The 25,083-nt window shown below is 37.1% G+C and overlaps 1 pseudogene; it reads left to right on the plus strand.

Annotated features, from left to right (window-relative positions):
• Positions 1 to 1,499: 1,499 nt before the first annotated feature.
• The window catches only part of LOC124501864 (40S ribosomal protein S8-like), a 63,420-nt pseudogene continuing 39,836 nt past the window's right edge, over positions 1,500 to 25,083 (plus strand).

A 25,083-nucleotide genomic window follows, 5' to 3' on the forward strand; every position in this document is an offset into this window, starting at 1 on the left:
TTTTTTTTTTTTTTTTTTTTTTACTGACGAGCAATCAGTTGACAATAATTAGAAACATTCTGGAAAGAAAAAGAGTAGTGAGCTAGACCATGTTTTTATCAGATATTAAACTTGAAGTTCAGTTATCATAACCTAAAGGATATGAGACTGGTGAAATGGAGAATTGTGGATTAGCTTTAAGAAGCAAGGTATGGATCTAGATTCATGTAGAGATTTAGTAGATGATGATGGTAGCATTTCGGATCAGTGAGGAAAAGTCAATAAAGGAGGAAACACTTGCCTAACAATTTAAAGTTTAAAAGGACAGTAAGTTTGTGACCTACCTCATTCTTGTATCAAATAAATTTCAGATGGGTCCAAGATTTAAATGAAATTCAGAAATCAGCAAATACACAGTCATCTCTGTGTATCATGAAATAACCAGGGAAGGAAAAGATGGAAGATACATTGACTATTTACAAATTTTAAACTTTTGTATTTCAAAAATCACCATAAACAAAGTCAAAGAAAAATGAAAAAAATGGGAAAATTATGTGCAACACATATAGCAAACAAAAAGCTAATTTTTCTTGCTTTTACACAGAAATGGAAAAAAATTAATAATCTCACATAAAATGGGCAAAGTGACTCAATGGATATTTCATCCAAAAAGAAAAGAGAGAAAAAAGTACTAACATCCAGCAAACACATGAAAAGACCCTTTTCATTCTTGATTTTAAAATGCTAATTAAGAAGATAGTGTGATGTACATTTGCATGTTACATAAAATGACCTAACTTTTTAGAGACTAGCTTAGAAAAATCACTCAACATTAAAGACACATAGTATTTGACCCAGGGAATTCCCTTCTAAGAGTTTCATAAATACTCCTATAAGTTTGCGAAGATAAATGTACCAAGATTTCGATTGCAGGGCCATATGCAAGAACAAACAAAGAGAAGCAATTTAAATATCTACCAATACAAGCCTGATTAATAAATACTAGTATATTTGACACATGCTACAACATGGCTGAAACTTGAAAACATAAAGCTAAGTGAAAGGTTGCATATTGTATGATTCTATTTATAGGAGATATCCAGAACAGGCAAGTCTTTAGAGACAGAAAGTAGATTAGTGATTGACAAAAGCTGATGTAGGGTAGAGGAACTGAGGGATGATGGCTAAGAGTATGAGGTTTCTTTTGGGGGTAGGAAAAATGTTCTAAAATTGTGATGATGGATGCCCAACTCTATAAACATACTAAAAAACCTCCGAGTTTTCTACTTTAAATGAATGAATTATATGAGCTGTGAATTCTATCTTAATAAAACTTGATAAAAATCATACCACCAAAAATTTTTTTTAAAAAAAGTAAGTAACAGTATATTGATGCAATGGAATATCATGCCATCAATAAAAGGCATGGGAAATGCATTGTTGAGGGAAAATGACAAAGATAGATTGTTAATAAAAAAAAAAAAAGCATCTTTAGCTTTCTTTCCAGCGGGCTGTGAGTGATGGGCATCCCTTGGGACAACTGGGCAAGACCAGGGGCAAAAGAAAGCCTTTCCACAAGGAGCAGAAGTTTGAGGTGGGACACACTCTGTTGCACTAAGATTGGCCTCTGCTGTATACACACAGTCTGACTTTGGGGAGGCAACAGTAATTACCGTGCCTGGAGGCTGGATCTGGGGAATCTCTCCTGGAGCTCCAAGTGTTCTATGTACAAAGCAAGGATCATCGATGTTGTTTGCAAATGCATCTATCAATGAACTGCTTCACCAAGATTCTGTGAAGAACTATATGATGATGACAGCACACCTCCCAACCATGGATGAATCCCACTATGTACTGTCCCTGGATCGGGAGGAGGCCCAGCTGACTCCTGAGGAGGAAGAGATTAAAAAAAAAAGATCAAAGAAAATGAAGAAGAAATATGAGGAAAGGTCAAAGAATGCCCAAATCAGCATCTTCCGGAGGAGGAGTTCCAGCAGGGCAAGCTTCTTGTGTGTATCACAAGAAAAGCAGGCCAGTGTGGCAGGGCAGATGGCCTTGTGCTAGAGGGCAGGGAACTGGAGTTCTGTCTATCTGAGGAAAATCAAGGCCTGGAAAGGCAAACGAATCCTCTGTCCTCCCATCTTCGTTCATGTAATAAAGGTGCTTATTTTTAGAAAAAAAAAAAAAAAAAAAAGGGAGGGGGGAAGTGCATGTGGCTGAATAATTTGTATATAGGAGTGCATTTTTTTGTTTTTCTTGGTAACAAGAATAAGCAAACCTAAGCTTATTCATGCATAGATAATTTCTGGAAACAAACACAAGAAGTTATTAGCAATGTTTGCTTCTGGAGACAGGACTGACATTCAATGATGGAGGAATATATTCTTTTTACTCTGTATTCTTCTATACCTTTTGTGTTTTTTTTTATGAACACTTTGATTACATTTTTCAAATTATCTTAAACTTATGTGACAATGCTAACATTCAAGTTTGCTCTAATATTAATTGATCATTTATTTCCTTCATTATTATTCGTTCTTTAGGAAGAAATTTCACCTAATTAGGAAATTTCACCTTTTAGGAAGAAAGTGCACCTCCTGTGTGTGAAAGAAGCCTGATTTAAAGATTAAAAGTTAGATGATGTAAATGGAGAGATATATTTCAAATTGTAGACTAAAGACTTTAACGTAAGACCTGAAACTGTGTGAAACTCCTAGAAGAAAACAGGAGAAAAAGCTCCGTGACATAGGTCTTGACAATGATTTATTTGGATGTGATACCTAAAGCACAAGCAACAAAATGAAAAATAAACAAGTAGGACTACATGAAATTAAAAAGCACCTGCCCTGCAAAAGAAATCATCAACAAAGTGCAAAGACAGCCTAAGGAATGGGACAAATATTTGCAAACTGTACATCTGAGAAGGGGTTAATATCCAAAATAGATAAAGAACTCATACAGCTCAATGGAAAAAATCAAATAACCAATTCAAAAATGGGCAAAAGGTCTGCATAGACATTTCTCCAAAGAAAATATATGAAAGGCTAACAGGTCCCAGGACAGATGTTCAACATCACGGGTCATTAGGTAAATGCAAATCAAAACCACAATGAGATATCACCTCATGTCTGTTAGATTGGTCATTATGAAAAAGACAAGAAATAAACTCTGGCAAAGATGTGGAGAAAAGGAAAACCTTTGCACTGTTGATGGGATTGTAAACTGGCACAGCCACTATGAAAAACAGAATGGAAGATCCTCAAAAAATTAAATATAGGATGATCATATGATCTGGTTATTCCGCTTCTGGGTATATATGTCCAGAGGAATGAAACACTAACTTGAAAAGATATCTGTACCTCTGTGTTTATAGCAGCATTATTTACAATAACTAAGACATGGAAACAACCTAAGTGTCCACTAATGGATGAATGGATAAAAAAGCTGTGGTATGTGTATACACCCACCCACCCCCCACACACACAAAATTAAATATTATTCAGCCATAAAAAATGACAAAAACATCTGCCATTTGCAGCAACATGGGTAGACATTGAGGACATTACGCTAAATGAAATACGTCAGAAACAGAAAGGCAAATACCGTATCATTTCATTTACCTGTGAAATCTAAAAATAAACAAATACAAAAAGCCAAACTCATAGAAAAAAGATCAGATTTGTGTTTATCAGAGGCAGGGAGTAAGGGGAAGGAGAATCGGAGGAAGGTGGTCAAAAGATGTAAACTTCTAGTTATCAGGTAAGTAAGTACTAGGGTGGAATGTATAGCATGATGACTATGGTTAACATCTATATGATATATGTATATGAAGGTTATAAAGAGTAAATTCTGAGTTATCACAAGGAAAATTTTTTGCCTTTTTTTTTTGCTTTCTCTCTTTTCTTATTTTTTAATTTATTGTATTTTTAAGTAAACTCTATACCAATTGTGGGGCTTGAACCCAAGATACCGAGATCAAGAGTCGCATGCTCCACCAACTGAGCCAGCCAGGTGCCCCCCTTTTAATTTATATTATTTTTAAGTAAATGCTTTCTCTTTTTATAAATGCTAACTAAATTATTGTAGTAATCATTTCACAATGTGTATGAATCAAACCATCAGGCTATACACCTTAAACGTACACAGTGATGTATGTTAATTATATCTCAATACAACTGGAACAAATTAAAATTAAAACATTGTGATGGGGAGAGAATGAGATCTGTTGCTCTTGTTCAAGTTTACACACATTGCTAGATGGTTTCAAAAGACTGGGTGTTCCCTAGGGCTTGTCCATTATTGTTATGCATGAAAGCAAGTTCTGAGTGCTGAGCATTAGCAAACTAAGATCTTTCATGGACTCAAGGTCCAGTAAAGATAGCTCTTGTTTTTATTGGAGTCAATAGCTGTGAGAGAAGGTTTTTCCCTTAATCGTTTGTTCTTTCATTCAACCAATATATATTGAGTGCTTGCTTTTACAATGTACTGGACCAGGCACTGGGTATATAGTGGTGACTAATAATAATCATACTTACATTTATTGAGCCATTAACCAGAGCATGGTTCTAAGCATGTTACAGAGATGATCTCATTTTCCTCACAAGAATGCTGGGATGTGGATACTACTATTACACTTTTTAACAGAAGAGGAATTTAGAGTTTAGAGAGGTTGAGTAGGTTACTCAAGATTACATAGCTAATAATAAGCAGTGACCTTAGGGTTTGAACCTACGGAATCTGATTACAGAACATTTACTTCTTTTTTTCTTTTTTAATGTTTTTATTTATTTATTTTGAGAGAGAGAGAGAGAGGAAGAGAGAGCGAGCAGAGAGCATGGAAGAGCAGGGGGAGCTGCAGAGAGAGAGGGATAGACAGAATCCCAAACAGGCTCTATGCTGTCAGTGTAGAGCCCTACATGGGGCTGGATCTCATGACCATGAGATCGTGACCTCAGTCGAAATCAAGAGTTGGACGCTTAAGTGATTGAGCCACCTAGGCACTCCAGAACATTTACTTCTAAACATTATATACTGCCTTTAAAAGCACCATTAATTTCATCGTGGGAGAAGGGAATCTTGCCATTCTATCACTCCCGCATGATAGAAAGGAATAGTTATCAATATTACTAGCAAGGAAGAACAAGACAGACATTTTTCCTGCACTCACTCAATTATTCAACAGAATTTTTTTTTTTTTAATTAAGTATGGGGGCACCTGGGTGGCTCAGTCAGATAAGCATCAGACTTCAGCTCAGGTCATGATCTTACAGTTCAGAGGTTTGAGCCACATGTCGGGCTCTGTGCTGGAGCTCAGAGCCTGGAGCCAGCTTCAGATTCTGTGTCTCCCTCTCTCACTGCCTCTCCCCTGCTCCTACTCTGTGTCTCTTTCAAAAAGAAACAAAACATTAAAAAAAAAATCTACCGTATGCCTAGTAGTGCTCTAAGTCCTGTGGCTATAACGGTGAAAAAGACTGGTAAGATCTCTGCCCACAAGGTATTTACATTCTAGTAGATGAGAAAGTCTAAACAAGTAAAATGCAAAAAATAACCACAAATTGAGGTGAGAGAGAAATTGATTACAAGAGTAGAGTAAAATAGAAGTGAGCTATTTGCGATTAAGGGTCAGAGAGAAACTCTCTGAGTAAGGTGACAGTGGCCAAGATGGTAACATGTACTCAAAACCATTTACTTTGCCTTCTGGGCACAGAGCTAAACAGCATTTCCCAGGCTCTTTTACAAATTGATGGAGCCAGTGGAATCTGGGCAAAATTGGCAGACTCCTCTTTGAGGCCTGGTGCTAAACCTCTGCTGTGATGCTCCACACATTCTTCCTTTGTCCTCTTGCTGTGCACAGACAGTCCAGTGAAGGACTCTGAGGCCTTAGAAAGTGATAAAGCCACCTACTGAGGAGGGACCCTGAATCCTCATTAGGAAAGCTGGCTGTAGGAACCTGACATGAGCTGATTAGACTGTGTCATGACTGAGGGATAAACCTTTTTTTTTTTTTTTTTTTAACAAGCCACTGAGATTTGGGGGTTGTTATGGCAATTAGCACATCCTGATACATTAAGCGCTATTGAAGCTAAATCTTGAGAGATGAGAATGATGTAGTGTGGGAAAGAGTGTTGCAGAGAAAGGAAATAGCATGTGCAAAGGGTCTGAGGCATGTGCAAAGGGAAGGAACTGCTGTGGACAACAATCTGAAAGGTGCCAGTATGCCTGCAGCCTCAGTGAGTGAGGGTGTTGAAGTGGGGAAGCGACACCTGCAGCCCAAGAAGGCAGGTCTTTGCAGACCTTGATGTGAGGGCTTGATTCTCAATGCAATGAAAAGCCATAAATGTGTTTCAACCAAGGGGGTGGCATGATTCATGTGATAAAAATAACCTGAGTTGTTAGTGTAGAGCAAATTAGAACACGCAAGACTACCTTTAGGACCAGGACAAGGTTACATAATTTGTGGGGCCCAGTGCAGAATGAAAATGTGAGGCCCCTGATAAAAAATTATTTAAAATTTCAACACTGCAACAGCAGAGCATTAAACAAAATACAGGGATGACTCCCAGGTCATCGCAGCGGGAACGGGGGGCATTGGGTGTTTTCTCCAAGTGACGGGAAACCGGAAGAAGCACGGATTATCCCCATGAAGTGATCATGTGGAAATGGCAACGGTGGATAGTAACTACCTACACCACTTAGGAGAAAAGAACAACCTTCACCTGAAAGGGCTGCAGGGGGAGCTGAGCCTGTGATGAGATGCAGATTTTAATTAAAGCAAGGTAAAGATTTGTTTACTAATCAAAGTATGGGAACTTTAGAGGGCACAGTGTGGTGGCAGAGAGTGTGGCTGACCAAAGTGGCTAATGAAGGATGATACTCAGTTCCAGTCCTTCCTTCCTTCACTATCAGTGATGTGCATGGTGATGAGAATAGCAAAGAACATGTCCTATCAGATTACTCTCAGTTCTGTTCCTAATTAGAGCCCAATAAAGTGGCTTATAATAACTAAAGCAGAGGAAGCACTTTATTTAGGGGGTCAGATTATTGCCAGAATCCTAGATGATGAGCTTACTTAAGGCAACATGGGATCTCCCATAGTGTCTGAGTCTTTCATATTATCAGCCTTTCTCAGTGCTTTGGTGGTAAGTGTCTCCTAGACCTCCGAGGAGTCTGTGGTTTATCCAAAATCTACTTTCAAATATTCTTAAAATGATTCCAAGCAGCCCAAGTTATTAATTTATAATCTAAAAGAAACAAAACAAAATAAACTAGATTATTTTTTTGAGCTAGCATACACCTTTGCTAATAAACTAACTCACAGTAAGGAGACAAACACATACCAACCCAAAGCAAAATTAAATATACAGATAAAATGCTGGTAAAATGCTGTTTTGCATAGATTTAAATATTGTAATTTGCTGGGTTTGTGAGGCAGGCGGATGCAGTTCATTCTGAAGTAGCTTTTGGGTCTTTTCACATGATTTGGCTATTCTTAGATTTCTGAGTCATTCTGTCCTCCATGCTAGTCGTTTTCAATTCCATATTCTCTATTCATGAGGGAGATACAACATTAACCAGTCCAAATTTGGCTATGTGGCTTAATACTCTGAACAAACAGGCTATATATTCATTCCTATTCTTAGCAATACCTTGGGACAAGTTGAATGTAAATAAAATATTTGGGCAATGCACTCTCACACTGTAGAATTTCTGGTAAGAGGTGCCAGGAAACCTTGGCATGCACATTATTGCATAATTGTTTTGATTCAATTTGGTTGTCTTCTTAATGACTAAAATCCCAAAGCAGTAGGAATACTTAGGAAAGAACAGAAATGTGGATAACATGGGATGAGCCAAAAGACCCTGCCAATGTTTTATCCAACAGAAGCATCATATCCTAAACACTATTTCAGGAGATACATTGATATCTAGAAATGAAATTCCTTTGACAAATGGAAGATAGTAATAAATTCTTTATCCAAGGTGTCATCATGGGAGCTAGGAAGTGTGAGTATAAATAGACTGTAAGGGGACTGGGAATTGAAATTTGAAATTCCATCTACATGGGTTTCTGAATACAGCAGAGGAAGAGGGAGAGAATCCACCAGATAAATTAAGGATTCCCAATGTTTTACTGTATTTTTTATGCCCACCTGATGAAAGTGTCAGCTAGATTGTTGCTCCTTGAGGATAAAAACCATAGCTCTTCATCCTCATATCTCCATTGCCCCAAATAAGGCCTGGGACATAATGGACACTTGATGACTATTTGTTGAACTATAAGAAACTTCAGTGGCAGGGTAAAGCAGGCCCACACTTATTCTTCCACCATATTGTTCTAGGGGAGCCACTGTGTGTTAGAACCACCTCCTTACCCTCCAACTAGCTTTTAGCCCATAGTCTCATCAACCACTCTGAAAATTTCAGTGGAAGCAAAGTATTGACTCTGTCCTACTTTTTACCTCATCCTCCATTTTCCCTCATTTTTTTCCATCAGGAAGGTTTAGGGAACCATATATGCCTCAACTGCAATAGAATCCCAGCTCATCCACTTCCCAGGTGGAGAAGTATTAGCTCTGATATGACTTGTCTGGTAAGGGCTATCAATCTAACTTAGGCCCCAGACCATCTTCTTTGTCTTCAAAAATTACAACCAACTTGAGATAATTCTTGGCTCCCTCATTGAACGAGTAGATATTAAAGACCAAAAGGCAGCATGTGTATGTAGTTTTGTGTCACTTTGTACCAATATGTGGTACTCCTAAGAAGTTAGATATTATAAGTCACATGCAGATTCATATTCCATGCTTTTATGCATGTTTGAGATCAATTTCTTTAGTACTCAATTCCACTGTTTCCTAAAAGGAAGCCAGAAGAAAGAAGTACCATACACATCATAGGAAAGAATTCCAGGAAAAAAAGGAATGGCCTACAGAGGCTTAGGCCACAAAAGTTGAACTGAAATAAATTCAGAAGAGTATCCATTGGAGCTAGTAATTAGGTCAATGACATTCTTAGTAGAAGCAAGTTCAATATGCTGCTCAGAACAGAAGCCAGTATTCTGAGGGTTGTGAGGTAAAGAAGTAGAAGCTGAAGGAGCTTGACCAAAAGAAGGAAGGAGAGAGAAGGATTAAGTCTATAGAAGAATTTAGGATAAGTAATGAAAATGTTTTTAAATAGGGCAGACCTGAATGTGTGTAAAAGCTGTAAGAGAAGATTCAGTTTTGGCTAACTCCATATGTGGATAAATAGAGGCCAGCTAAGGCCAGGCCATGAAGTGGGTACAAGAACCAGGAAGCAGTCAGCTGGGTAAGGGATGGACAGGGCTGGCCTCTGGGCTGCAGAACAAAGGGAAAGAGTCCTCTGAGAGGAGAGATAAAATCAAAGGCAGGCCAACTTTTCAACTTTAATGAATCTAAAGGGAGACTCCTGATTTAAGGCAGTAAGATAAAAACAGAGTAAATAAAGCTGTCGTGAAAGTCATTGGAGCAAACTGTAGGAAGTAGATCCTGGAGAAATTGCCTATGCATTGGGAACATAGCCACCACTCTTGTAGAGCTCTGGTTGCCCTGCAGAGAAGGAAAAATTTAGGGTGCCAACCTGGCTGGGTAAATAAAGATGTCAAAGATACTGGAGAAAGAGTTTGTAACAGATAGAACAAGGTCCCTGAGGTCGTGAAGTGTGTTGGCATCCTGACCATAGGTTGAGTAATTAACTTCATTAACATGCAAACCATACATGAGTTTCTGAGCCAAGAGGGAGAGTCAGCTTGAAGGCATTTTTTATGGGCTTAGATACCTGGGATCTAGAGCGGAAATTTCACTTGTGTTTAGACTCTGAGGGAGAAATACATATGCGTATTAAAAAGTTTGCATATTGTGTTTTTACAATCCCCAGTATTCTTAAACATTCCAAAAACTATGGCCAAAGAGACGTCATAAAATATTTGTGTTTAAATAACCTTTAGTAGTTTTTACATGGTTATTATTCTTTCCATTTGAAAGGATATTTCTTAACCTAGTTTTCTCTGTACCAGTCCTCCAAAGTACTCCTCTTAATTTCCATTTAATGAAAATCTCTACATTTATGGGTTTGTATTTTCTTTGGATTTAAGTTAATCCTTCAAGAGGAGCGTTAACTCTCTCAAGCTACTGGAACTCTGCTTTCTGGAACTGTTAACATTTACTACTGGGGAGTGACTATGGCACCAGGGAGGAGTTGGCTCAGTACATTTTTTCAACCAAATTGCTAACATAATAATTTTTGAATCAGAATATTGGAACTAAAAATCTAGATTTAGAAAATTATTCACTATTTAAAGACAAAATAACTATGTTCATGATTTATATTTTGTTATTTCCAAGTGTTTCTCTGAGAAGTCCTTGTGCTTTATTGTGTCTGTTTATAGTCCCTCATTCTATGAAATCCAGTATTATTTGACATTAAAAATCTAGGATAATGATGAAACTATCTGGTTTGTTGAAATTTAATATCTAGATTCAGAAAGAAAATAAACAGGAGAGGGAGGACAAAACTCACACCAAGGATTATTTCTTTTTCATGTTTTTCTTTTTGGATTAAAAATATTTTTAAAAAAGAAGGAACTTTTTCTTAAACAGCATCAATTGCAATGAATACCTGGTTATTAGATGCTCATGTACCTCAATTATTCATTTTTGGGAATTATTAGTTTACTAAGTGAAGCTCATAATCCAAAAGAGCTAATCAGACCTTGAAATCAGGTCTCCAAAATCATAAATGTTGAGTCTCAGTTTTTATTGGAAACTTCTAGGTGTCTTCCATATTTACCAATGCTGTTCTACTTCTTGTCTCTCTAGAATTGCATAGCAGATTTTCCCTTACTTTGTAATCTTTGACATACACATGTATATAAAATAAGTTATTTATTTATTTTATTCTTTTTCCAACAATATTTTTATTATTTTGCTTTAAATTTTCAGTTAAAGGTCTGGAAGAGGTAAATAATAATTTGGATTTTTTTTAAAAAAATGCTGCTCTTTGGATAAATCTGAGATCTTGACATCTGCTAATTACATTGATAACTTGGAAAGTGAGTGGAGAATTCTTATTTATTCATGCACTTAATGAATGATATTGGATGTATGTTTCCTTCTGGCTCAACACTTCAAGGTCGTGCACTGATCCCCACATATGTTGTATCAATGTCGAGATATCACACTGTCTTATAATAATAACAATAAAAGAATAATTTATAAGGACATTTTAGAACTTATCAGCAGGCTATAAAATCTATTTGATTGAACAACATTGTAAACTATGGTTATTGTGCCACTGAATTAATCAAAGCACCAAAAAAATTATAGATCAAGAACTGCTGAGCCTGATTCTCTATTTCCAGCCAGAATGGAGCTAAGAATATGCTTTCATGGATGTGAACTATGCAAGAACTCTCCCTCTCCCTCTGTCATATCCTCTTTTCCATTTGTCTCCAAGCAGAAAATTATCCAGTAGGTACCAGTAATAGTGTTTAGAGAAAGATTTATGCCTATTGACTTCAAAAGGATTGGAGGTAAAACCTTGCTCTGGAGGGGAGAAAAAGCTGAACGTGTAAAGGGTACGAACTCTGTCTGGGTGGACTTATTGGCTCAGTCAAGAAATTAAAGTGACCTATTTGGTATCTACTATACATTTAACTGTGTGAAGTGTGGCAGTGTAAATACGAATCATAAGCTAATTTACTGAACATGCTGCAATTTATTTGGAGAGATGAATGTGATAGGATGATGTACAAATAATTAATATATTTCCCATTCTTCCTCCACCCTCATTTGTATACTTTGGGGCTGCGATGCAACCCCATTTTATCTGGGTAGGCATTGTCCAAAAGGAGATTCTCACTCATTAGCTGTAAATCGGAAAAAATTGGGAGAAGAAGTGATTGGACAGAAGCAGCTGCCCACCCTAGTAGCATATGAACTATGATTGCTAAACTATGCAGGCAGGGAGGGTTGGAGGGGATGAAAGAGAGAAACAGAGGTCTTAGGAAATATTGAAAAGGGGACTATGATAGAATCTTACTATACTTAAGAATGTAAGGCTGAGAATAGAGAGGTTGAATGCCTCTGTCTAGTGGAATGCTGGAAAGTAGCAGTGTCACAGATGTGTCCTTGCCATATAAATGCCAATAATTAGTAAAGAGGGCTGTTTGGAGAATCTCAATGGCAGAACAGGCTAAGATAGCTGGGATAAGCTAGGCATTTCTGCTACTATCACCGGGGCTTAGTTTTGCAGCAGTCACCTTATGGCTTGATGGGGGATGAGAGGGTGTCTAAGGTAGCCTCCCTCACATGTCCAGAGACCTAGTGTTGACTATTGCCCATGATCAATGATCTGTGAGATCTCTCATGTTTCAGTAGTTGCTTCCAGGCCTCTTCCAATGGCAAGGATATTTTCCAAGAGTGTGAAGAAAAAACTAAAGCTTTCTTGAAAATTAGGTTCTGGAACTCCTACAACAGCACTTTTCTTACATTTCATTAGAGCAAGTCAAAAGGTGAGAGCTTAGCTTCAAAGAGTGGAAAAATAGATTCCACTATTTAATGGGAGGAACTGCAAAGTATTTGTGGTCATATTCAATCTACCACAGTCTACCCTCTGGCTATGCAAAATCTGCTCATCCCTCCAAAAAAGCCTCATCTCTTGGAGTGCTGAGACCTTGTGGTAAGCAATGCTTTGAGCATATGCCACACGTGGCTATTGAACAATTGAAATGTGTGTATTGCAAATTGAGATGTGCTGATATTTAAAATACACATAGGATTTCAAAGACTTAGTAGGAAGAATATAAAATATCTCCGTAATACTTTTTTATAGTGATTCTATTTTTCCCAGCTTTCAAGGGTATAATAGACATATAACATTGTGTAAGTTCAAGGTATACAACATGGTAATTCCATATAGGTATATACTGTGAAATGATTACCATACTAAGATTAATTAACACATCCATCACCTCATGTAGTTACCCTTTGTGTATGTGTGTGTGTGTGTGTTTCAGAGCTTCTAAGATCTACTCTTTCAGCAACTTTCAATTATACAATATAGTAGTGTTAACTATAGTCACCATGCTGTTCATTATATACCCAGAACATACTCATCTTGTAACTGGAAGTTTGTACCCTGTGGCCACCTTGGCCCATTTCTCTCTACCACTGCCCACCCCCCCCCCAAGGCCACCCCTGCCAATCTGTTGTTTCTGAGTTTAGTGTTTTATTTCCACAATGAGGTGAGATCATACAGTATTGTCTTTGTCTGACATTTCATTTACATTAATGACCTCAAGGTTCATTTATATTGTCAGAAATGCCAAAATTTCCTTCTTTTTTATAGTTGAGTAATATTAATCTTGGATTGCGACTAACTTGTTCTGTGAGTGTTCTACAAGATGAGCAAACATTTCTAATAAGTTTTAACTTGATAAATGAGTGATGTCTTGCAATACAAGTAGTATGTGACACTGAATGTCACATGATCACAACTGAGCCAAGGTTCCTCTCTCTCTCTCTGTCTCTCTGTCTCTCTCTCTGTCTCTCTCTCTCACTGCAGGATTGTGGGTGATAATCTCCCATGCTTGGCTACTTGGTCTCAGGCCATGGTGTTTGGCAGAAATCAGAAAATCTGATTTCTGAAAATCAGAAATGTTTTTCAGATTTCTGGCACTAGTGTATTTTTTGTCACATCAAAGCACCTATGGATAGTCCTCTGCTTTTTCATGCAGGAGTAAGCTTAGGAATGCTTTGATGCAATCTAGGTCAGGCTGCCTGCAGATATAGAACCTTTCCTCTGCTGCCTCATTGCCAGTTACACAGTGTATGACAAGAGGTTATTAATACTATACTGTAGTCAACGCCTGTGTGAGCGTATATAATGGTCCCCATGCAGAAAAATTGAAAAGGAGGTAAGAAGGTGATGATTACAGTGGAAGTTAAGAAGGAGATCATTGGAAATATGAATGAAGTATGCAAGTGGCTGAAATTGCAAGATTTTATAAGAAGTCTATGTTTGCATCTTGTCTGCAGAGGAGGAAGAGAAAAAGGTGAAGGAATCCCTCACTTCAAATGAGATTAGGGAGATGTGTCAAATGTGGGAAACTGCAAAATTCTGTAGAAAACACCATCCAAATAAGGCTGTAGCAGAGCGAGCAATGAATCTGTTTAACGATGATGCAATGTCACATTTCTGCAAAATCCTCAAAAGGAGGCGTGTCATTGGATAGTTTTCTTGCTAAAGTTACATGAAATAAAAAGAATCCATTGAGCCAATGGATAGCAGTGATTCCGTTAGTGATAGTGAAAGTTGTCCTACACAATAACTCTCTTCCCTTGTCTCCCTCACACCAGCCACAAAGGTTTTCAAAGGAATTGTAGGTTAATTTGTTTATTTTTCTTTATATTTTGTATTCTCTTTATTATTTTGTATTATAGTACTGTAATCATTTTTGTATGAATATTTTTGGGTCGTGGAACGAATCATCTGAGTTTCCATTATTTCTTCTGGGGAAATTTGCTTTGATATACAAATGTTTTGGATTAAAAGCATGTTTGTGGAATGAATTATGCTCTCAAACCAAGGTTTTACTGTACACACACACACACACACACACACACATTTTCTTTATTCATCTGTTGATGGACACTTAGGTCATTTCTATGTCTTGGCTATTGTAAAAATTCTTTAATGAACATGGGGTACAGATATCTTTTCAAAATAGCATTTTCATTTCCTTCAGATATATACCCAGAAGTGGGATTGCTATATCATATAGTAATTCTGTTTTTAGTTTTTTGAGGAACCTCCATTCTGTTTTCCATAGTGACTGTACCAATTTATATTTCCACCAACGGCACACTTTTCTCCACATCCTTGCCAGCACTTGTTGTGTCTTATCTTTTGATACTAGCCATTCTAACAGGTGTGAGGTGGTATCTTGTGGTTTTGATTTGAATTTCTGTGATGATTAATGTTAAGCATATTTTCATGTGCCTGTTGGCCATTTGAATATCTTCTTTGGAAAAATGTCTTTTCAAGCCCTTTGCCCACTTTTATTTATATTGTTTATATTTATATTTATATTTATATTTATATTTATATTTATATTTATATTTATTTATTTTTTATTGGTTTCAGGAGTAGAATTTAGTGATTCATCACTTACATATAACATCCAGTGCCCTCCTTAATGCCCATCACCCATTTAGCCCATCCTGCCACCCACCTCCCCTCCAGCAACCCTCAGTTTGTTCTCTGTATTTAAGAGTCTCTTATGGTTTACCTCCCTCTCTGTTTTTATCTTATTTTTCCTCCCATCCCTTATGTACATCTGTTTTGTTTCTTAAATTCCACATATAAGTGAAATCATGATATTTGTCTTTCTCTGACTGACTTATTTCACTTAGCATAATACACTCTAGCTCCAGCCACATCATCGCAAATCCTTTGCCTGCTTTTAAATCAGTTATTTGTTTCTATATTTTTGCAGTTGAGTTGAATTCTTTATATATTTTGGATATTAACTCCTTATCAGATATATGGTTTATGAATATTTTCTCCCATATCTTAGGTTGCCTTTTCCATTTTGTTGATGATTTCTTTTGCCTTGTAGAAGCTTTTTAGTTTAGTTTAGTTTAGTCTCACTTGTTTATTTTTGCTTTTGTGGCTTGTGCTTTTGGTGTCATGTCCTAAACATTATTGCCAAGGACAATGCCAAGGAACTTTCCTCTGTTTTCTCCTAGGAGTTTTATGATTTCAGGTCTTATATTTAAGTTTTTATTCCATTTCAAGTTAATTTTTATGAGCAGTGTAAGATAGGAGTTCAGTTTCATTCTTTTGCATGTGAATATCTAGTTTATTGAGTATCTTTTCTCCATTGGGTATTCTTGGCTCTCTTGTCAAATATTAGTTAACCGTATATGCATGCAGTTTTCTGGGCTTTTGATTCTATAGTGGTCTATGTGTCTATTTTTATGCTGATAACATACTTTTTTGATTTACTATAGCTTTGTAATATAGTTTGAAATCGGGAAATATGATGTTTCCAGCATCATTCCTCTTTCTCGGGATTGCTTTGGCTATTCTGAGTTGCATGTGGTTCCATATGAATTTTAGGGTTGTGGTTTCTTCCTCTGCAAAAAAAAAAAAGTCCATTGGAACCTTAATAGGGATTGCATTGAATCTATAAATAGCTTTGGTTAGCATGGACATTTTAATAGTATCAATTCTTCCAATCTGTGAACATGACTTATATTTTCTATTTATTTGTATCTTCTTTAATTTCTTTCATCAAAGTTTTATAGTTTTCAGTGTAGATTTTTCACCTCCCTACTTATATTTACTCCTAAATATTTTATTGTTTTGATGTTATTGTAAATGGATTTTTTTCTTTATACCTTTTTCAGTAATTCATTGTTAGTGTATAGAAACACAACTGATTTGGGGCCCAGTTGTGCATGGGTGGCCCAGTTGGTTAAGTGTCTGACTCTTGATCTCAGCTCAGGTCTTAGTCTTAGGGTTGTGAGTTCAAGCCCTGCATTGCATTCTGTGCTGGGCATGAAGCCTAGAAAGAAAGAAGGAAAGAAAAAAGAAAGAAAGAAAGAAAGAAAGAAAGAAAGAAAGAAAGAAAGAAAGAAAGAAAGAAAGAAGAAAGAAAGAGGGAGGGAGGGAGGGAGGGAGGAAGGAAGGAAGGAAGGAAGGAAGGAAGGAAGGAAGGAAGACATGACTGATTTTTGATTTTGAGTCCTCCAGTATTACTGGGTTTATTAGTTCCTACAGTTTTTTGGTGTAGTCTTTATAATTCTATATGTAGAATTATATATATATGGAGAGAGAGAGAAGATAATGATATCTGCAATAAAAATACTTTACTTTTTTCTTTCAATTTTGGTACCACTTATTTCTTTGTTTTGCCTAATTGCTCTGGTTAGGTCTTCCAGTATTATGGTGAATACAAGTATTGAGAGTAGGCACCTTTGTCTTATTCTTGAAAGTTTCAACCTTTCATCATTGAGTATGATGTTAGCTGTGGGCTTATCATATAGGAACTTTTGTTAAGGTACATTCCTTCTACACCCAATCTGTTAAGGTATTTGTTATGAATAGATGTTGAATTTTGCCAAATTCATTTCCCACATTTATTAAGATAATTATATGATTTTTATTGTTCATTCTGTTAGTGTGATGTATCACATTTATTGATTTGCACATGTTAAAGCATCCTTCCATCCCAGGTATGAATCCCACTTGATCATGGCATATGATCTTTTTAATGTGCTATTGAATGTGGTTTGATAGTTTGAGGTTTTGTTTTTTTTGTTTTTTTTTTGAGAATTTTTGCATTAGTATTCACTAGGGATATTGGTTTATAGTTTTCTTATAGTGTTCTTATCTGGCTTTGGTATCAGCGTAGTGCTGACTTCATAAAATGAATTTGGGAGTGCTCCCTCTTCAACTGTTTGGAAGAATTTGAGAAGAATTAGCATTGATTCTTTAAATGTTTAGCAAAATTCACCAGTGAAACCATCTGATCCTTTGATTTTTTTTTATTACTGGGTGGGGAGGTTGCTTACTTTTCCAATTGTTTTATACATTATTGATCTGTTTAGATTTTCAGTTTCTCTCTGATTCATCAATAGGTTGTATGTTTCTAGAAATTTGTCCATTTCTTCTAGTTTGTGCCATTTGTTGTTGTGTGCAGTTGTTCATAGTAGCCTCCTATGAGTCATTGTATTTCTGTGCTTTCAGTTTCAACATCTCCCCTTACATTTATAACTTTATAAATTATTAATAAAATATAATTTCATGTGAGTTCTCTCTCCCTTTTTCTTGACTCTCTTTTTCTTTTTCTCTCCTCTTTCTAGCTAAAGTGTTGTCTATTTGATTTCTCTTTTCAAAGACCCAACTCTTAGTTTTGTTAGCCTCTTTGTGTTCCTGTCCTCTATTTCATTTATTTCTGTTCTAATTTTATTATTTTCTGCCTTCTGCTAATTTTGGGCTTAGTTTGTTTTTCTTTCTCTAGTGTCCTGTGGTGTAAAGTTAGGTTGTTTATTTGAGATCTTTTCTTTTTTTCTTGATGTGTGCATGTGTTAATTGGTATAAAGTCTTTCACTTTGACAATTTAATCATAATGTGTCTTGGTATAGCCCTTTTGGGGTTCGACTTATCTGGAATCCTTTGGGCCTCATGAATCTGGACGTTCCTCTCTCTCCCCAAGTTTGGAAAGTTTTCCGCCATTATTGCTTTAAATACACTTTCTGTCCCTTTCTCTTTCTTTTCTCCTTCTGGAATTCCCATAATGGATATATTGCTTTTAAAGTGGTATCCCAAAAGAGTATCAGAGACTTTCTTCACACTTTTATTCTTTTTGCTTCTCTCTGGATAATTTAAAATGACCTATTTCCTGGTTAATTATTTGTTTGTTCTTCTGTTTGGTTGATTCTGCTGTTGAAGCTGTCTATTGAATTCTTTCATTCAGCATTTATATTCTTCAGCCTTAAGATTTCTGTTTTTTGTTTGATTTGTGGCTCCTGTTTCTTTGTTGAACTTCTCATATTATTTGTGCATTTTCCTTCTTAATTTTATTTAGTTGTCTGTGTTTTCACTGAACTTCTTTTAGAGGACTGTTCTGAAGTCTTAGACATTTTATAGATCTTTGTTTTTTTAGGGTCTATTATTGGAGCTTTATTACTTTTCTTTGGTGATATCATGTTTACCTGATGCTCTGTGATCCTTAATTTCTTGCCTTGGTATCTGCTTATTTGAGTAACTTGTCTCTGCTTCCAGACTTTACTGGTTCACTTTGGTGGGGAAAGGCCTTCACCAGTGAGCTCAGCTTGGAGTATTGAATAGGTCAGCTGGTACTATCCTTGGGCAGGCAGGGCTTGCTATCAGGGTCTTTATTTGGATAAGGCTACTGGCCATGTTCTGAGGTTGGGGTGGGAGTGCAACAGGCTGGACTCTATGTTTAAGCAATGCCACTGAGTGGGATCCCTCACTGGGCAGGGCTGCTGGCTATACTCTGTAGTCAGGTGGGGCTGCCAGCAGGATTCCTCAATCACTTCTGATCATGTGAGGTCACAGCCTGTGTTTCCTAACATACTAGTGACCCTGGTTGGACTCCACAATTGGCCAGGTCTATGGGGTGGGCTTAACAATTGCTCCTGGTCATGTGGGTTTTCATGCTATGTTCCCCAACCAGCTGGTGCTATTGGCTAGACTCCGTGTTCAGGCAGGGCCACAGGCAGAGCTTCACAATTGGATGAAGCCTCGGGTTGTGCCCTGTGATCAGGCAGGGCTCTAAGTTGTGTCCTGAAGTTGGGCAGGGGCACAAATTGAACTTTTCTCCCAGGTAAGCCACTAGCAAGTCTCCACTGTATGGCAAGGTTCTTAGGTTCTTAGGTTCTTAGGTCAAGTGGGGGCTCCAGATGTGTCCCACAGTTGGATGGGGATAGAGACTGTGCTCTGTGGTTAGGTAGAGTTGTTTTCCATGTTCCTTATCAGTGGGGCTGCAGGCTATACTATGCAATTGGGCAAGGTCACCAGCTGAGCTCCCTGCATTGGTGAGCCTACTGGCTATGTCCAGCAATCAGTCAGGGCCACACATTGGGTTCTGCAGCTTGCCAGGGTCATTGTTTAGGCTCCTTGGTTATGCAAGGCCAGAGACTATACTTAGCAGTTGGATAGGGCTGCTGCCTTGGGTCCCCACCCAAGCATGGCTGAATATGGCTCCATGGTTGCCTGGGTTCTTTGGTTGAGCTTCCTGGTTAGGCAGGACTGAAGGCAGTGGGGTATGCCTTCTAATTTGCTTCCTTGCCCAGGCTGGGTCATAGAATGGGCTCTACTGCCCATACAGCTCATTGGCTGGGGACTCAAATTAGGCAGAACAGCCAACTGAGCTCCCTGACAGCATGGGGCAAAGCCCCTAGCTAGGATCAGCTCAGGCTCCACTGTAAGCAAAAATGTGTTCCACCATGATCTGAGTGTTGGTTGCTGTAAGCTCTGGCCAACTTTTCTGTGTCTGTCTGATCCCCAGTGGTCAAGCCCCACAAACTCTCCCAGTGATCCCCTTGAGGCAAGATTCAAGTGGGCCTCACAGGATGTGTCCGAGAATGCTGGGGGGATTTCATGTCCACCTTGCACTCTTTTTACTCACTAGATAAATTGAAGGCCAGGGCATCCTCTCAGTAAGGCACTGTGCTGGCTTTGGGGAGGGGTGATGTGGTCCATGGTGAGTACTTTATTTTTTATTTTTTATGTTTTCTCAGGGTGGGTACTTTGTCTCACCTCCCAATTCTGGGATTTTCACAGTGGTATCTTGTTTATGGATAGTTGCTAGTTGTTCTTGTGAAGGGGACTGAAGTCGGGAACAACCTATGTTGCCATCTTATTGATATCACCCCTGATTCTATGTTGAAATGATATTTTGAAAAATTGGTTAAATAAAATATTTTATTAAGATTAACTTCACTTGTTTTTACTTGTTTTAAAGTCTTTTTTTTTCCTTTTTATTTTTTAAATGTGGCCACTAGAGAAATTTAAATAACATATGTGTTGAACATTTTATTTTTATTGGACAGCACAAATTTAGAGCAGTAGTTGGCAAACCTTTTCTGTAAAAGGGCCAGATGAATGTTTTAGGCTTTGTGGGCTATAGGATCTCTGTTGCAACTACTCAACTCTCTCTGCAGTGTAAAGCAGGCAGAAATAAGATAAAAATAAAACAGCATGGCTTTGTTCCAAAACAACCTTGTTTATAAAAACTAGTGTCAGGCTGGATTTGGCCTGCAGGCTAAATTTTGTGATACCCTGTTTAGATCATTAACATTTAATGTAATTATTGGTATGGTTGGATTTCAGTGTACCTTTTATTTTGGTATGTGTTTGTTCTTTCAGGGTTTTGTTCCTTTTCTCCTTTTTTTTTGCCTTTTCTTGGATTATTTGAATTTTTTGTTTAATATTCCATTTTAATTTATATCTTGGGTTTTTGGTTATAATTTTATGTTATTTTTTAGTGGTTGTTATAAAGATTACAATACACATATTTAAACTTTCAAACACAGCTAGAGTTAAAAAAACTTATCTTAGATCATTTGTTGCTGTCCCATAAGTACTTGAGGTTCTGTTATTTTTTTTTTAATCTTTTTTTTCCCTCTCTGTTCTTCGTTTGGATAATTTTTATTGGTATGTTTGCAAGTTCACTGACTTCTTTGTAAACTTCATTCTGCTCTTGAAGCCATCCATCGGAATTTTTATTTCAAGTATTTTATTTTTAAGTTCCTAAACTTTCACTTTTTCCCTTTTTTATAGGGTGTATTTCTTTGTTGTGATTTTCTATCTTTTCCTGCATTTTGTATTTTCCTATACTACATTGGACATAGTTATTAGAGCTGCTTTTCCTTGTTAATGGGTCTTTGTATGTCAAGTAATTTGGATATTATCTGGAACATTGTTAATATGATATGTGCATATTCTAGGTGCTGTCCTACTCCTCTGGAGAATGTTGCTTTTCTTTTAGCGGGCAATCTTCCCAAGTAGTTGCACACTGTCAGCTTTGGCTCATCTTTTGTGACAAGCATTTTCAACTCTGTTCAGTTTTCGAAGGCTTCGCTTGGGTCTATGTGCAGATGTGGTTCAAAATGTAGGGTAAGATTTGTGCGGATTTAAATTTTTTTTTTTTCAACGTTTTTTATTTATTTTTGGGACAGAGCGAGACAGAGCATGAACGGGGGAGGGGCAGAGAGAGAGGGAGACACAGAATCAGAAACAGGCTCCAGGCCCTGGGCCATCAGCCCAGAGCCCGACGCGGGGCCCGAACCCACGGACCGTGAGATCGTGACCTGGCTGAAGTCGGACGCTTAACCGACTGCGCCACCCAGGCGCCCCTGTGCGGATTTATACACAGTATTAGGAGAAACCCTTCTGTGGTTCTGTCTCTTCTATTCTCCTGACTGCTGGGGCTTCTTTTTAGGAGCTCCTTTTTGCAAAAAGAGATGTTGGGGTTTCTTTTCAAAAAAATTTTTGTTTTAATGTTTATTTTTTTTTTTGACAGAGAGAGAGAAGGGGGGAGAGAGAGAGGGAGAGAGAGTCAGAGCGTGAGCGGTGGAGGGGCAGAGGGAGATGGAGACACAGAATCTGAAGCAGGCTCCAGGCTCCAGTTCTGAGCTGTCTGCCCAGAGCCTGATGCAGGGCTCGAACCCATGAATGGCAAGATCATGACTGGAGCTGAAGTCAGACACTTAACCAACTGAGCCACACAAGTACCCCAAGATGTTGGGGTTTCTGAGTTTTAGGTGTCTGCACTGTGCTACTCTCCAACAGGGGCCCAACCTTAGAGCAAAGAAATAAGACAAAAATTAAGTGAAATTTACCCCAGTGTGGATTGCCTCTCCAAGTGTTGACTCCCCTGCCTTTATGTTTGAGAGTCCTCAGGTAAGTTTTTAAAATTATAGGAGTCCTTAAATAGTTTATTTTTTTCCAGAGTTTTTAGTCGTAATCAGTAAAAGGGATGGGCTGTAAGACACTTGCACTGTCATCATAGAACCTACATCACCTTTCTTATGATTGTTTGGTTTTCTTCCCTTTTGTTTTATCAATCTTTATGTATTTCCATGTCATAGATGTCCTTTTGCTAAAAACAAACTGTTGTTCAGATTTACTTGGAAAGTTTTGTCACTTAACTATAGAACTAAGTCTGTTTACCTTTAATGTAATTATGTGTTTGAATTTACATCTACCATTTTACTTTCTACTTTTTACTCTTCTAAACTGTTCTTGATTCTTTACTTTCTCTCTTCTTTTAGATTGATTGATTTTTGTATTTCCATTTCCCTCCTAATTCAGAAATTATTTATTCAGTTTATATTCATTTAACATTACACATGAAATTATAAGAGTATATTTAAATATTAAATCTACTATTAACTGGTACTTTTACTATCCTTTTGGACAATACAAATAATTTTAAGTCCCCATTTTTATTGGTTTATGAAATTCATATACCTTTATTTTATTTATACCTTTTCTTTTTCTCTGTAATCTTTTATGCATCCTGATTTTTCATCAGAAATAATTTTTATTGTGAATGAAGAACATTGATTGGGATTTTCTTTTTTTTTTTTTAATTTTTTTTTCAACGTTTTTTTTTTTTTATTTATTTTTGGGACAGAGAGAGACAGAGCATGAACGGGGGAGGGGCAGAGAGAGAGGGAGACACAGAATCGGAAACAGGCTCCAGGCTCCGAGCCATCAGCCCAGAGCCTGACGCGGGGCTCGAACTCCCGGACCGCGAGATCGTGACCTGGCTGAAGTCGGACGCTTAACCGACTGCGCCATCCAGGCGCCCCTGATTGGGATTTTCTATGGGTGGCAAACTCCATTTTTTCTTGTCTTATAACTTCCCTTATTTCTTTTTTTTTAAATTTTTTAATGTTTATTATTTTTGAGAGAGACAGAGTGCACATGGGGGAAGTCAGAGAAGAAGAGAAACACAGTCCAAAGCAGGCTCCAGGTTCCATGCTATCAGCACAGAGCCCAACATAGGGCTTAAACCCATGAATCGTGAGTTCATGACCTGAGCCAAAGTTAAACCCTCAACCAACTGAACCACCCAGGCGCCCTGTCCCTTCCTTTTTATCTTGAAAGTATCCTTTTCCTAAGTATACAATTCAAGGTTGGAAATTATTTTCTTCATCTCATTAACAATGTCATTGTAGCTTCCTCTGTTGCCATTGAGAAGTCAGCTATGAGTCTTTCTGTGGCCTTTTTGAAAGCAGTCTATCTTTATTTCTTCTGACTCCATTTAATATCTTCTTCTTATTTTGATTTTTAAATTCCACATGAAGGTATGTAAATATAGATTTATCTTTAATTATTGTTTGGCATTCACTGAGTTTTTTGAATGTGTGGATTTATATCTTTAATATTTCATGTGTAATTTGATTTACTATTTAATGAAATAAATAGTATTTCATAGCTAATTGCTATTTCCAATCCACAAAATTTCATGTTATGTTTTTCAGTTAATGAATTCTTATTCAGTTTTTTTCTCATATCTGCCATGTCACAGTTTATACTTTCTATTCCCCTACAAAAAACTGTTAATTTTTGTTGACTTTTGCAGGCATTTTAAATACAATTATTTTATCATTTGAGGTTGATGATTCCAATAAGTCATATGTTTTGTTTTGCTTCTTTTTTGGGTGGTGTCTAATTGTTTATTTTGTCTGTTGGCTTTCATTCATGGTCTTATCTTTCCTTGTGTTCCTGATATTATTTGACTTTGTGATATTATATTAAAATTGTTTTACTAATCATAAGGAAATTCAGTTCAAAACCACAAGGAGGCCTCCCCTCATACTTGTTAGAATCGTCACTATCAAGAAGATAAGCAATAGCAAGTGTTGGTGAAGATGTGGATAAAAAGGGAAACTTTGTGCGCCATTGGTTGGAATGTAAATTGTTTCAACCGCTATGGAAAACTGGAGGCTGCTCAACAATTTAAAACTAAAAATACCATATGAACCAGCAATCCTACTACTGGATATTTATCTGAAGAAAATGAAAACACTAATTTAAAAAGATATATGCACCCCCATGTTTATTGTGGCATTATTTACAAAAGCCAAAACACGGAAATAACAAATGTACATTGATGGGTGAATGGATAAAGAAGCTGGTATTTTCATAACAATGGAACATTATTCAGCTATAAAATAATGAAATCTGGCCATTTGCAACAACATGGATAGAACTTGAGGACTTTATGCCAAATGAAATAAATCAGATAGAATAAGATAAATACTGTATGATCTCATATATGGAGTCTAAAAAAAAAAAAGAAAAAAATGAACTGATAGATACAGAGGACAGATTTGTGGTTGCCTGAGGTGGGGTGTGAGGGAATGAGTAAAGGGGGTCAAAATATACAAATTTCCAATTATCAAATGGGTAAATCATGGGATGTATAGTAATGTACAGTATAGTGATGACACTTAATACTCCACTGCATATTTGAAAGTAGCTAGGTGAGTGGATTTTGAAAGTTCTTATCACAAGAAAAAATTATAAAAAAACATTATG

This window comes from Lynx rufus, unplaced genomic scaffold (genome assembly GCF_022079265.1).
Source record: "Lynx rufus isolate CCGP_SWC_20201006 ecotype Redwood Valley unplaced genomic scaffold, mLynRuf1.p SCAF_7, whole genome shotgun sequence".
In the NCBI taxonomy this organism is placed as follows: Eukaryota; Metazoa; Chordata; class Mammalia; order Carnivora; family Felidae; genus Lynx; species Lynx rufus.